Source organism: Prunus mume, linkage group LG3, assembly GCF_029339155.1.
Source record: "Prunus mume cultivar Tortuosa linkage group LG3, ASM2933915v1, whole genome shotgun sequence".
Classification (NCBI taxonomy): Eukaryota; Viridiplantae; Streptophyta; class Magnoliopsida; order Rosales; family Rosaceae; genus Prunus; species Prunus mume.
This window is the reverse complement of record NC_142700.1, coordinates 15,147,705-15,161,672: the sequence shown is the minus strand read 5'-3', so window position 1 is coordinate 15,161,672 and position 13,968 is coordinate 15,147,705. Positions and strand designations below refer to the sequence as shown.

At 42.5% G+C, this 13,968-nt stretch overlaps 1 pseudogene across 1 annotated transcript; it reads right to left on the bottom strand.

The window, feature by feature from the left end:
• Positions 1–1,793: 1,793 nt before the first annotated feature.
• LOC103326366 ((-)-alpha-pinene synthase-like) lies at positions 1,794–12,847 on the bottom strand (annotated as a pseudogene). Its single transcript, XR_016125327.1, has 7 exons — positions 12,587–12,847; positions 3,668–3,937; positions 3,180–3,554; positions 2,881–3,099; positions 2,626–2,764; positions 2,258–2,506; positions 1,794–2,179 (listed from the first exon to the last, which is right to left on the bottom strand). The product of XR_016125327.1 is annotated as a (-)-alpha-pinene synthase-like (transcript).
• Positions 12,848–13,968: the final 1,121 nt, after the last annotated feature.

The window sequence follows — 13,968 nt, the reverse complement described above, 5'->3', positions numbered from 1 at the left end:
AAGAGATAGCTGAAACAGATTCTGAGAGAGAGAGTAGAAGTCTTGATTGTTCTGTTCTTGCAAGGATTGTTCTGCTACATTGGATGAGTTGAAGTTGTGTACTCAAGGAAGATGGCTCTAGGTATGTCTTCATGTCTTTATACATGTTACAGTTTGTGTGAAAGATCTTGTTTGTGCATTAAGGAAATCTAACATTACGTTAAAAATATGATTAAAAATCTGTCATGCCCCAGACCCGGGGGTTGGTGGAAACCCTACACCTAGTGCATGAGAAAATAAAATGTAAAACAAAATAAAAAGAAGATGAAATATGGGTTTAAAATAAACTTCTCTGATAAAAATAGATCCAAAATCTTACAACTTTACAATAAATAAAGCTCTTATCACTCTCATCTAATTCAGCCTCAACTGGTTTATTCCTTTTCCTGCCCACTAATTCATTTGAAAAATTAAACAGGGTGAAGGGTGAGCAACCACAGCTCAGTGGGGACATGAGACCTTACCACAGTAAATTGATATAACTAAATTAAGTGACATGCAATCACACAACCAAAATATCACGTTATCAATAATAATGCATGAATGAATGCTCTTCATCTATTCCCGTTAATTCATATAACTGGACAAGCAGACCTGCACGTCCCATACCATGCTTATACCACTTAGTCCTGAATGCCCATTTATATGAACTAACACCCATTTCAACCATCCCATAATTTCCCTTTTGTTAGTCATCTTGTCTAACTCCCTCTCGCCAGTCCCGAATCATCCAATAAAAACCATGTGCACTGTGGGATCCACTGAGACCTGGTACCTGCCAAGAGTTAGACTCAACTACACAAAAGACTATTTCTATTACCCTATTTTCCATCATTATTTTCTCAATCCAACAACTCCAACCAATTACCATGACATGATATAATTATGCCAACATTATTCAAATAGTTCACAATACGTAAATATCTTATATCCAGAACATTATACAATACAGAGCTCACAAAATTGAATTAGATCAATCCCTGTAAAGGCTCCCAAGATATCCCTACCTCATTTCCAAAGCTAGTTCCAAGTTTAGAAAATACACAAGCTGAGACCTCTACTCTTCCAGGAACTATATTCTCTCTCTCTCTAGAACTCTTACTTTGTATGCGATGCATGCAGTTGTGTAACCTCAATTAATACACAAGGTTTGTGTGTTTTTCACAAGATGCAAATATCTTACTATATTTAAAGACTAAGTATTAGCATGTGTGTGCATGTGTCAATAGGATGAATTTGGACAAGCCACCTCAAGTTAAAATGGGTTTCTACGTGTTGCTCTACCAAAATTCTATTACTAAGAATGCATATAAAACCTCCACATGCTAGCTCCAAGTCATGGGTTGTTGATAAAGAAAAAGTAACTTGATAAAACACAAACTACACGTCGACTTTAGAGCTAGTTAATTGTTTAAATACATATAAGTATATAAAGCCCCCAATGGCATATCAAGCAATAATAAACAAATATATAATTTAAATAAACCTTTTTTTTTAATTCAAAATAATATATAATATAATATATATTAAAAATATAGGGTTTCACAAAATCCAAGTGCATTGTGATTTATGATGCTGTGAAACAAGAAGCTATTACCCTCCATTTGCTTTTCGAAGCTGCAAATAGTTATGACCAAGGTATAGTGGATAATACAAATATTTCTTTATTAAGGTTTAGTTTATGTCTGGCCCGAAACATATCGTAAAGAAGTACACACATAATAATACAGCACAGCAAGCCCAACAACCATCTCTCGCAAAGACTCGTAAATCCAATCAACATGATAACATCAAATTCTTAGGAAATGACCTTATTTTTAAGATTAATTCTAAGGAATGACGCAATTCATAGAGGCACGGGTTCAATAAAAAGTGAAGCAACACTATCTTTCATCACTTTCCCAACATGTGTGTAGCCATCCTCCCCTTTATAAAGGAGATCAACCACTCTTGTTAGATTCAGAACACGCAGGAGGACCGGCATTGGCACATCAGTTGGTCTAAGGAACTCCTCGTTGATATCCTTCCACAAATCCATAACCTGTTTGTTAAAAATATCAAGCACCTCTTGCTCAGGCACCCCATATTGCTTCATGTAGCATTCAATACTAGAAGCAACATGCTCTCTCTCTTTCTCAAACTGCAAAAAGAAATACAGAATTCAATATCTTACCTAATTCTTATTTGTACCAAGGTAAGAATATCTTATTATACGTACCTCGTATCCACTAAGGTCATCCATGAGCCTAAAAATAATATTTGAAGCTCTAAGAATTCTAGGATCATTCAACAACCACTCAAAAGCTTCCTTCGTTACAATATCTCCCATGCCAACAAGAGATGTAATTGAAAGCAAGGTGTTACCAACACAAGCTGTTGCTACACTCATATACTCTTCCATGCTTGGAATGTAGTCTTTGTGCAACCATTGGGCCTCAGCAAAGTAGTTCCGGGCTTGAGCTTTAAACTATGCCATTTGTTAAAAGCATTGAAAAGTGAAAGTGAGTTGTGACTGTTGATAAAATCACATGGAACAAACCCAAAATAGATTAACAGCAAATAAAGTTGTGCATTTGCATTACGTACAGCTTCTTTTGCATAGTAAACTCGGTATGATCTTCCTTCTTTTACTGTCTCCTCCTCAATTTCGTCGTAAACATTCAAGAGGGTATGGTAAAATACTTGCATATAGTCTGGGAGTTCATCCATACAATTGATATCCCACCTGAAAATTGCATAAACCACATTCATCTTAGGATATACACACAGGTAGTAGTTATGCAACAAATAAATCAGTTTCAAATTAATTAGAAAGCAGATAATATATTTTTTCCAATTAACCTTTCAATTGCTCCAGTAAAGATCACGAGTTCTTCGTATGTGCCAAATGCATCGTAGATATCATCCAAAACTGATACCAGGGCAATCACTTTTGTAAGAATTTTTCTTGTTGCCATATAATGCGGTTCGAAATAGACTCCAACTATCCAAAAGTACAGCTCCACGATCCTATCTCTTGCAAAAGGCAGCTTCTTTTCAAAGTCCAGTTCTTTCCACCACCTATAATTAATTGACAATATTAAGTGTATAGGGTGTACTAATTGCAAACTAATTTATGTTTACATGATTCAAAGACTTACCTAGTAATCTCGCTGAGCTCCTTCTTGTGTAAAGATTGAACGAGATTGAAATCTAACTTTGCAAGTTTCAATATAGCTTCACTATGTGAAGCATCATCCTGGTAGATTGACATGTAACCCCTGGCATATACCTCTCCAGACCCTTCCGCAGAGGTCTCTCTAAGGCTTGAGTTATCTGTAAAGCCAGTGGATTTCTTGCGTCTGTTGTTTCTGCTGACTCAAGGTGAGTGGTGGTGAAAACAAGAGCCTCTTCTAGTATGTCTTCTCCATGCTTCCTTAGATGTGCTGCTTCATAAAAGCTTAGCATCCCAGGAACATCAGCAGTTAAGCTCTCCTTGAAGTTACCATTTTTATCTTTGAACTTGTTGAATATATCTGGTTGATTGTCAGAAAAAATGGGCACATATATGAGACATAGAATAATATTATAACCCAGAGCCACTCACATCACATTCCACAAATAAATAAATTAATTTCTTCATCCCTACCGCAAGAAACATTAAATCCATGTTGTCTTAGTAGCCGAAAACCAAGAGCAACAGTGTAGAGATCACCACCATCATAGTCATAATATGTAAGATACATACGTTGCAAGGCTTCTTCGATTTCTTTCGAAATGGTAAGCCACGCCAAGGCGCTGGACTGCATCAATTAGCTTGAGCTGATGTGAAAAATCACCTGCACTTGTTGTGAATACTTCCCTTCCTCACTGCTACTTTCAGTTGATCCACTTGCTGCTGCATATGGTCATAAGTTATCTGCTATAACACAACACAACAAATTAACTTAGCAACTTCGTGTTATGTTACAAGTTTTTGAAAAGAATAAAATGCATATAAATAATTTGAATAACATTACAATGTTTTTTTCATCATAATTGACGAACCGATCTCCCCAAATGCTAGGGTGATAATTTGCTGTCTGCCGAACAATTTCTGGCTCAGCACTGTGTGCTACTTGAGCGGCTACTAGGAAAGACATGGTTTGCTTTGTACTGAAACATTGCTCAAACGATTATGTATATATAGGCAAAATGATCAGGGGCCGGTCATGGAATTTTGAGGGCCCTGTGTGAAATTTAAACAGGAACCTTCACATAATTTAATATGAAAAAAAAAATTACCGCCGCCTCTTGAAACTAATTTCTATATAACAGAAAATGCAAACACCTCATTAGCTGTTTTTGACAGGACCCGTCCCGAATTTCCCGGAACCCGAGGCGAACCTGCGGAGACCCCGGCATCACACCCACGGGGTTCACTCCTTAAATCTCCTCGTTTACCTAGAGGATTAAGGGCACGAGACTTCCTGCAAAATTTCGTGAGTCTCCCTATAAATTGAACATTTCCCCAAAATTTCCACCTGCATAAAACACATTTTATAACCCAACCGGCAGCATGCACAATATAATCTCATGCAATTTACATAAATGGCCTCCGGCCTTCAAATGATTCTAGCAAAACTGCCCACAAAGTTTTAAAATAACTTAATGCATCAAACATGCATATAACAATTTCAAAATCTACTCACGCGCACCTTCACTCACTTAGTCCCCAGGACAAGCCTCAATTCAACCAAGTTTTGGGACCAACAACGAGGTCCAAACCAATCCCAATAAGACCACCTAAGTGGGGTCTAATCTGTGGCTGCACCTAGTAACTTCAGGCTGCCTACGTACCCTACTAAGGGATCAAGCCACACGTAGCTCTTTCGTATCAATCCTGGCTGCTAATATCAAATAAACCATTACCACCACACAATTACATACATTCTAATATTTATCCATCACAACCCATCAAACACAATCACAGTATCACCCCTCATACGACGGGACGCACCCGGCCTCGTATGGGAACTGTCAACTCGCCGGCTAATCCAAGACGCGTGCGACCTCACCCTGGGCTGGCTACATTCTCACCAGCCCTCACACAGCCATACCTCCTCATACGTCGGGGCGCTTGGCCACGTGTAGAGTGCCATCACTGCCGGCTAATCCAAAGGCGCGTGCGACCTCCTGCCCAGGCTGGCTACATTCTCACCACCCTCACACGATCATCTCCCCTCATCGTGGGACACACGGCCCACGTATAGTGTCTCAACACGCCGGCTAATCCAAAGGCGCGTGCGACCTCCTGCCAGGCACGGCTACATTCTCACCAGCCACGGCACGGCTACATTCACACCCATCACACAATCACATCTCCTCATACGTCGGGCACCCGTACGTGTAGAGTGTCCACGCGGGCTAATCCAAGGCGTGCGACCTCCTGCTTGGCGACTACATTCTCACCCCTCACACAATCATATCTCCCTCAACGTATGGGGTCTGTCAACTGCGGCTAATCCAAAGGCAGCGTGCGACCTCCTGCTTAGGCACGGCTACATTCTCACGACCTCACACAATCACAATATGAGAGTGCGTGGGGTAGTCGTATATGCTGGCTAACATTTGATCGCTTTAATTACCTTTACACATCCACACAATTAATTATAAAAAATATAATTTCTAATCTTATATAAACCTCAACAAATAAAGCATTCCACAAACTCCCCCATTTATATTCACTAATTTATCTTAAGCCCACAGTATCCATTTAACTCAACAACGCTCAAAACCTGCCACTAGGTCATTCTAACCTCACAGGATGGTAGAACTACAACAAAAGTCTAGCGGTCAACCCAGGGTCAAACTACCCAAACTTGGTCAAACAGGCTCGTGGGGCCCACGACCTCCAAATTATAATCTGAAAGTCCCTATAAGTTCTAAAGGCTCAAGGACACACGTCCTACAAGTTTGGTCCAGATCGGACGGTCGGATCGCTCACGATCGCCACGATCGGACGATGCGCTAAAACCCTAACCTAGGGTTGGCATTTTCGATGTCGGGCCTCCATTTTATGATCCGTGAATCCTACGATCCTGGTAATACCTAGATCAACATATTATAATTTCGAGGACCATCCGGGTCCAAACCTAGTGAACCGGAAAATACGCGATGTCGATATCCGATTCGGAACTCTAACGGTATCAAATTGAGATTCGAGCACACCTCTGGCGCTCGTGACATCGAGAGGATCCGCAGTGGGACAAAAATGCCCTCACTCCGGTGCCCAGCGCGCCACACACTGCCGGCGTAGCTGGGTGTACTCGCGATATCGCATCGCGGAAAACCTCAAATCGTGAGCCAAGACTCCTACCTGGGTAATACACTAATTTGAGTCACTTTTGTTCTTGGACATACCCCAAAATTGACGGAAGTGGCGGGTCGCGATCATAACCGGCGAATTTCAATTCGTAGATCGAGCTACTTAGCCTCAAAATTTATGAAATCCTACCCAACCATCAGCTGAGAGCTCGGAAAATAGGTGAAAACCATACCTCACTTGCGGAATCGGTGGCGGACGACGAAAACAGAAGCTGCGATGTTTGGTAGAAGGCGGTTTCTTCGATTTTAGTGAAACCGCGTGGTGTGAGACCAGCCCATGGGGTAGGAAGAGGGCCGGTCATTTTGGCACCGCCAGTCGACTTTGGTGGCGGATGAGGCGCGGCCGGCCAAAGCGTGGCTGTTCGGTCGCAAAAACAGAGAGAGGAGGCGGGAGAGAGAGAGAGTAGCGGGGCAATTCCGTCTTTTTAACAAAAATCCATTTTCTAAATATTCTGATTATGCCCTGAGCTTCTTTTGATCATATCTCTCTCGTTACAACTCCGATTCGAGGCCCACTCGTGTCTGAACTCATCTCACGTGCTCACATGGCAATACAACGAAATTTCAAATTCCTTCGGGTAAGAAAATGACCAAAATACCCTTATCCCACGGGTAATTTCTCAATTCCACTTAAATCAATTAAACATGGGATAAATTTGGGGTCGGGGTGTTACATACTACCTTATAAAATTTAGTCCCCAATTTCATACAATCGCTCCAAAGGGTGTGGGTACTGGGCCCGCATCTACTACTCGGGTTCCCATGCTTCATCCTCCACAACCAGGTTGGCAGCCAAGCCATTAGCTCTATCCAAACAAGCAGAGGAAGAGAAGTCTCTTTCTTCCACTAGGAATATCCTTTAATAGCTGCTTTGTAATGCTTAATCTTCCTCTGAAAGCTAAACGCTTCCATTTGTGATTTGATTCTCTTCCATCTCTCCCATGAAGAGAATCCAAACTCTTTGACTTGTTGATATCTTCCTTCTTTCTTTAGAATCGATAAGCAATATTGCCAACACGATTCTTTGAGAGGGACGTCAGAAAGGATCATTTTTACCGTTGTAATCATCATCTTTCTCTCTCTACCCTGATCCATTCTGATTAGATGAAGATTTCTGCTCAAACGTGCTCACATGAGGTGAGACCCCAAAGCATTCTCTTCATCTGTGGATTTGAGTGGAGTATTCCCACCACACACGAGCCTCCTTCTATAAGAGGAATACGGCTATCTAAATCTTTTTCCACACTTGTGGTTTCGATTATACTAAAGCCGTTCTTCGGATCATGAATTCGGTGATTCAATCTTCGAGAATTCACTCTTCTCAAAAAAGGTTGAGCTCTTAATATCTTCGACTTCGTGCTCACTGCACACAATCGAGAATTAGCAACATGTTGGGCAATGGAGGATCTCTAGAAAGGTTTATCAGCTCCATGCCCTCCTGCCCATAAGAACTCAACAACCTCTGCGTGGTAAGCTCTAGCTCTGCTTCGCCTCAGCGGCCTTTGTACCTTTCTTCTTTCTCTTTCCCTATTGGTTCCCTTTCGAGGAGGGGTGACGAAGTGATCCAAGTCGCGGTCGAACTCCCATGGCGGACTTCCAAGAAATTTTGGAGTTCATATTCACTGCGTGAGAGAGCAAGGAAGAAGAACCATGAGGTTCCACTCCATCAATTGCGACATTCAAGCCCACGCGAGTGAGATGATACTCCACCCAACACTACTACTTCTCACTTTAATATGTCACGACCCTCCTTGGTCGGACTCACAACTCCTTCACTCCCTTGTAACTTGTCTATCACTTTTCTCTGACGATTTCATCTCGTCTCGTAGCGGATTCAATACTTTCACCCTTCCATTTTCCTTATACATAGGATATTGAGATATGACAATTTGGATAGACACGTTTCTAGGAGCGTGACACCCTTGATGTACTCATCAATATCCTAAATCCATCCATATCCATGATCCTCAGCGTCGAGCGATGGCGCCCAGTAATGGAGACCCATCACGAACCCACAACAGGGATGCACACACAAGGTGCGGGTCCACAAGAAATTGAACCTAAGCTCGATACCAAGCGGGACCTGTCCCGATTTCCGGAACGAGGCGAACCTGCGGAGACCCGGCATCACACCCACGCGGGTTCATTACTTAAATCGTCCTCGTTTACCTAGAGGATTAAGGGCACGACTTCTGCCAAAATTTAGTGAGTCTCCCTATAAATTGAACATTTCCCAAAATTTCCACATAAAACACATTTTATAACCCAACCGGCAGCATGCACAATACAATCTCATGCAATTTACATAAATGGCCTCCGGCCTTCAAATGATTCTAGCAAAACTGCCCACAAAGTTTTAAAATAACTTAATGCATCAAACATGCATATAACAATTTCAAAATCTACTCACGCGCACCTTCACTCACTTAGTCCCCAGGACAAGCCTCAATTCAACCAAGTTTTGGGACCAACAACGAGGTCCAAACCAATCCCAATAAGACCACCTAAGTGGGGTCTAATCTGTGCTGCACCTAGTAACCCGGCTGCCTCGTACCCTACTAAGGGATCAAGCCACCGTAGCTCTTCATTATCAATCTTGGCTCCTAATATCAAATAAACCATTACCACCACACAATTACATACATTCTAATATTTATCCATCACAACCCATCAAACACAATCACATATCACCCCTCATCTGACCAGGGCCTTTTGCGGCCTCGTATGGGGCTGTCAAACCTGCGCCGGCTAATCCAAAGGCGCGTGCGACCTCCTGCGGCACAGCTACATTCTCACCACCTCACACAACCATACCTCCTCATACGTCGGGGACACCCGGCCACGTGATGGGTCTGTCAACACGCCGGCTAATCCAAGACGCGTGCGACCTCTGCCTGCATGGCACAGGCTACATTCTCACCGACCCTCACACAATCACATCTCCTCATCGTCGGGACGCACCGGGCCACGTATGGTGTCATGTCGCTAACACACGCCGGCTAATCCAAAGGCCGTGCGACCTCCCTGGGCCCTGCTATTTCACCATACCCGCACTCGGCTACATTCCTCACTGACCATCACACAATCACATCTCCCCTCATCGTCGCCGGCCCTGCCGTACCGTGTAGGGTCTGTGCAATCGGCTAACTGCGTGGCTGTATCCAAGACGCTGTGCGACCTCACCACTAGGCCTCGCTACCATTCTCACCAGCCCTCACACAATCATATCTCCCTCATCCGTCGGGGACGCACCGCCACGTATCGGAATCTGTCCAACAGCGGCTAATCCAAAGACGCGGCGTGGACGACTCCTGACCACGGGCACAGCTGCATTCTCACCAAACCGCACAAATCATATCTCCTCATCAGTCGGGCCCGATACCGCCCGACGTATGTCAGATGCATCAACACGGCAGGCTTAATCCAAGACGCTGCGTGCGACCTCACCCTCGGCTGGGCTGGCTACATTCTCACCCCTCACACAATCATATCTCCTCATACGTCCGGGGAGACCGCCACGTGTAAGGGTGCATCCTTTCACAACACGCTGCAGCTAATCCAAAGACGCTGTTCGACCTCCCTGCACAGGCTCGCACATTCTCACGCCTCACAATCATATCTCCCCTCATACGTCGGGGCGGACCCGACCCTCACGTGTATGGAGTGCCGCAATCACTGCGCTTGGCTAATCCAAGGCCGCGTATGCGACCTCACTGCCAGGGCGACTACATTCTCACGACCCCTCACACAATCATATCTCCTCATCGTCCGGGACACTTTTACTCCGCCACGTATGGGGAGTGCCAACTGCGCCGGCTAATCCAAAGGCGCTGCGACCTCCTGCTTCACACTCGCTCGCCACATTCTCACTGACCCTCACACAATCACAATATAGAAGTGCGTGGGGTAGTGCGTAGTACGGTAAGCTAACATTTGATCGCTTTAATTACCTTTATACATCCACACAATTAATCATAAAAAATATAATTTCTAATCTTATATAAACCTCAACAAATAAAGCATTCCACAAACTCCCCCATTTATATTCACTAATTTATCTTAAGCCCACAGTATCCATTTAACTCAACAACGCTCAAGACCTGCCACTAAGGTCATTCTAACCCTCCTGGGATGGTAGAACTACAACAAAAGTCTAGCGGTCAACCCGGGGTGAAACTACCCAAACTTGGTCAAACAGGCCCGCGGGGCCCACGACCTCAAATTATAATCCGAAAGTCCTATAAGTTCTAAAGGCTCTAGGACACCGTCCTACAAGTTTAGTCGGATCGGACGGTCGGATCGCTCACGATCGCACGATCGGACGGTCGCTAAAACCCTAACCTAGGGTTGGCATTTTGGAGTATCGGGACTCCATTTTATGATCCGTCGAATCCTACGATCCTGGTAATACCTAGATCAACATATTATAATTTCAGGACCATCCGCGGTCCAAACCTAGTGAACGGAAAATACTCGATATCGATATCGTTCGGAACTCTAACGGTATCAAATTGAGATTCGAGCACACCTACGCTCGTGACATCGAGAGGATCACGGTGGGACAAAAATGCCCTCGGCTACGATTGCCCGCAGCGCGCCACACCGGCGTGTAGGTGTATAAGCGATATCGCATCGCGAAAACCTCCAAATCGTGAGCCAAGACTCCTACCTAGGTAATACACCTAATTTGGAGTCACTTTTGTTCTTGGACATACCCAAAATTAGGAAGTGGCGGGTTGCGATCATAAAACGGCGGATTTCAATCGTGGATCGAGCTGCCAGCCTCAAAATTTGAAATCCTACAACCGTCGGCTAGAGCTCGGAAAATAGGTGAGAAACCATACCTCACTTGCGGAATCGGTGGCGGACGACGGAGAAGGCGGCGGTTCAGCAAGGCGGTTTTCTTCGATTTTGAGTGAAACCGGCGGTGTGGCGAGACCCGGTGGGGTAGGAAGAAGGCGGCGGCGGTCATTTTGGCACGGACCGTCGACTTTGGTGGCGGACGAGGCGCGGCCGGCCAAAACGTGGCGGCTGTTCGGCCGTCGCGAAAACCGGAGAGAGGGAGAGCGGGAGAGAGAGAGAGTGGCGGGGCAATTCCGTCTTTTTAAAAAAATTCATTTTCCAAATATTTACGATTATGCCACTGAGCTTCTTTTGATCATATCTCTCTTACAACTCCGATTCGAGCCCTCGTGTCTCGAACTCATCTTACCGTGCTCTACGCAACGGTACAATCGAAATTCCCAAATTCCTTCGGGTAAGAAAATGACCAAATACCCTTATCCCACGGGTAATTTCTCAATTCCACTTAAATCAATTAAACATGGGATAAATTTGGGGTCGGGGTGTTACAGTTTTACCTTATAGCTCTCTCTCAGAGCAATTTTTAATAATAAGTGATTTTATCATAGTTTATCAAATGGGCTGGGCTTCCCAAATTTTTTTAAAAATCACTTATCACCCCAAATAAGCAATGCCAATGTGAAGACCCATATTTTAAACGGATAAAAGAAGATATTATCTTTTAGATAAACTTGGATGATATTATCTTTTTAAGATATTTATCTTTTGAATAAACTTGGACGATATTATCTTTTTAAGATATTTATCCTTTGGATAAACTTGGATGTTCTTATCCTTTTAATTTTGAAGTTTATCCTATCCCTATAACTACTATAAATAGTCGCCAGATTCTAAGTCCGAGTGCTAGGGCTTAGAATACAGATAGTTGAATCATGGGAGGCGTTACCTGTAGAACTTCAAGCACCGGAAGAGGTGAAATTACAGTCTTTAGGACATTGCATCAACTCTGCAAGCCTCTATCTCGAATTCAAGTTAGTTTAATTTGTTGTTTATATACTATATTCTGTATTACAGATTGTTTTAAATTTTATTTATCTAATTAGTTTAAATAGTCACTGATTGTTGTTTTCCAACAACATGAACTTATCAAACTCAATAACCATATCAATGAAAGGCTAACTCAAAGCATTTGGGTCATCTTATTCAACCAGAGAATATAAAAAGCAAAGCTAATTATTTTTCATACACACAATCCCAACTCACAGACAGTCCTCTCATAGTGGTACCGGATCAATAAAATAACAAGCAACACCTCTTTCATGACTTTTCCAACATGTGTGTTACCATCATCTTTTTTGTAGAGGAGATCCACGACTTTTGTTAAATTAACAATACGTACAAGGATGGGCATTGGCATAGAAGTTGGTCTAAGTAACTCCTCGTTCATATCTTTCCATGAATCCACATTTTGTTTGTTGAAGACATCAATTATCTTTTGCTCATCTAACACCCCATATTGCTTCATGTAACAATCAATAGCAGAAGCAACATGCCCTCTCTCTGTTGATTCTTTTTTCCCGTGAACACCGCTTTTGATGATCTTGAATGACTTGGATCTTATTGCTCTACAGAGTGAGGAGGTCGTTGGATCAACACCCATGCCCTTATTTAATTTTCTGGCTCGCAAAGAGGATTCTTTCAACTTTTGAACAAAATTGAATAAGTGAGCTCAGACTGGGCCCTATCAGCTTGTTCCTTCTATCCCGATTGAAAGTTACGTAGTCGTGCCATTAGTGGATACAAGACCAGCCTAATAGACCTGGTGTGAGTATGTTGATTTGTTGTGTTTGCGCTTATTCTGGAGTTCTACTCAAGCCATTGTGCTCCAAGGGGGGTCTGGCTTGGATGAGTTCTTTTCTATGCGTCAATCAAGAGGACTTCAATATTCTTTCATTTATGCATGTCGGTCTGATAGATACGAGCAATACCTAATAAAACAAGGAGGGAATCAAAATTGTGGTTAATGATACCCTATTTCGGTTTAGAAACCTAATTTAAATTCAATCGGCCATTAGATCGGTTCAGGATTCCAGTCAATTCGACCCAATAGTATAGTTCGAGCCTGAATTAACCTTTTACTTTTGGACTAACAAGGCCCTATTTAGGCCTAGACCTCTGCTTTAGGTCCGAATGATAAATTTAAATGATACTTAGGTCCGAATGATAAATTTAAATGATACTTAGGTCCGAATGATAAATTTAAATGATACTTAGGTCCGAATGATAAATTTAAATGATACTAAGGAGGGAAATTAAATTAATCTATAGAGATATTTAAAATATGTAAAAACAATTAAATAGCAAATACTTAATGAAACAGTTAAGATAAACTCTGAGGTCTCTTTATCTGATTTTAACTTGATAATAAGGAAGAACGAGAGTTCTGAATTTATTCATTCAACTAATTCAAAATATTGATTACAATGCAAGGGAAAAACTGAGATTTCTCTATCCAGTTAGATGAATATATGAATTCGAATTGATCCCTTGAGAGATAGACCATTTTTGGCCCATTTGAAAAATAGGGTACAAACACACTCTTTAAAGAACAGCAAAAATAGAATCCAATATTCATGATTGTAAGATTCATTTTGACTAAATTGTCCTCAACTATTTGAGCTATATAGTCCTTGTATATTTAATTGTTTGTCAGTTTTGGTCCATCTGTATGTTCCTTTGCCTTTTTTTGTCAAAACTTAGGAGTAAACGTATCCACATACG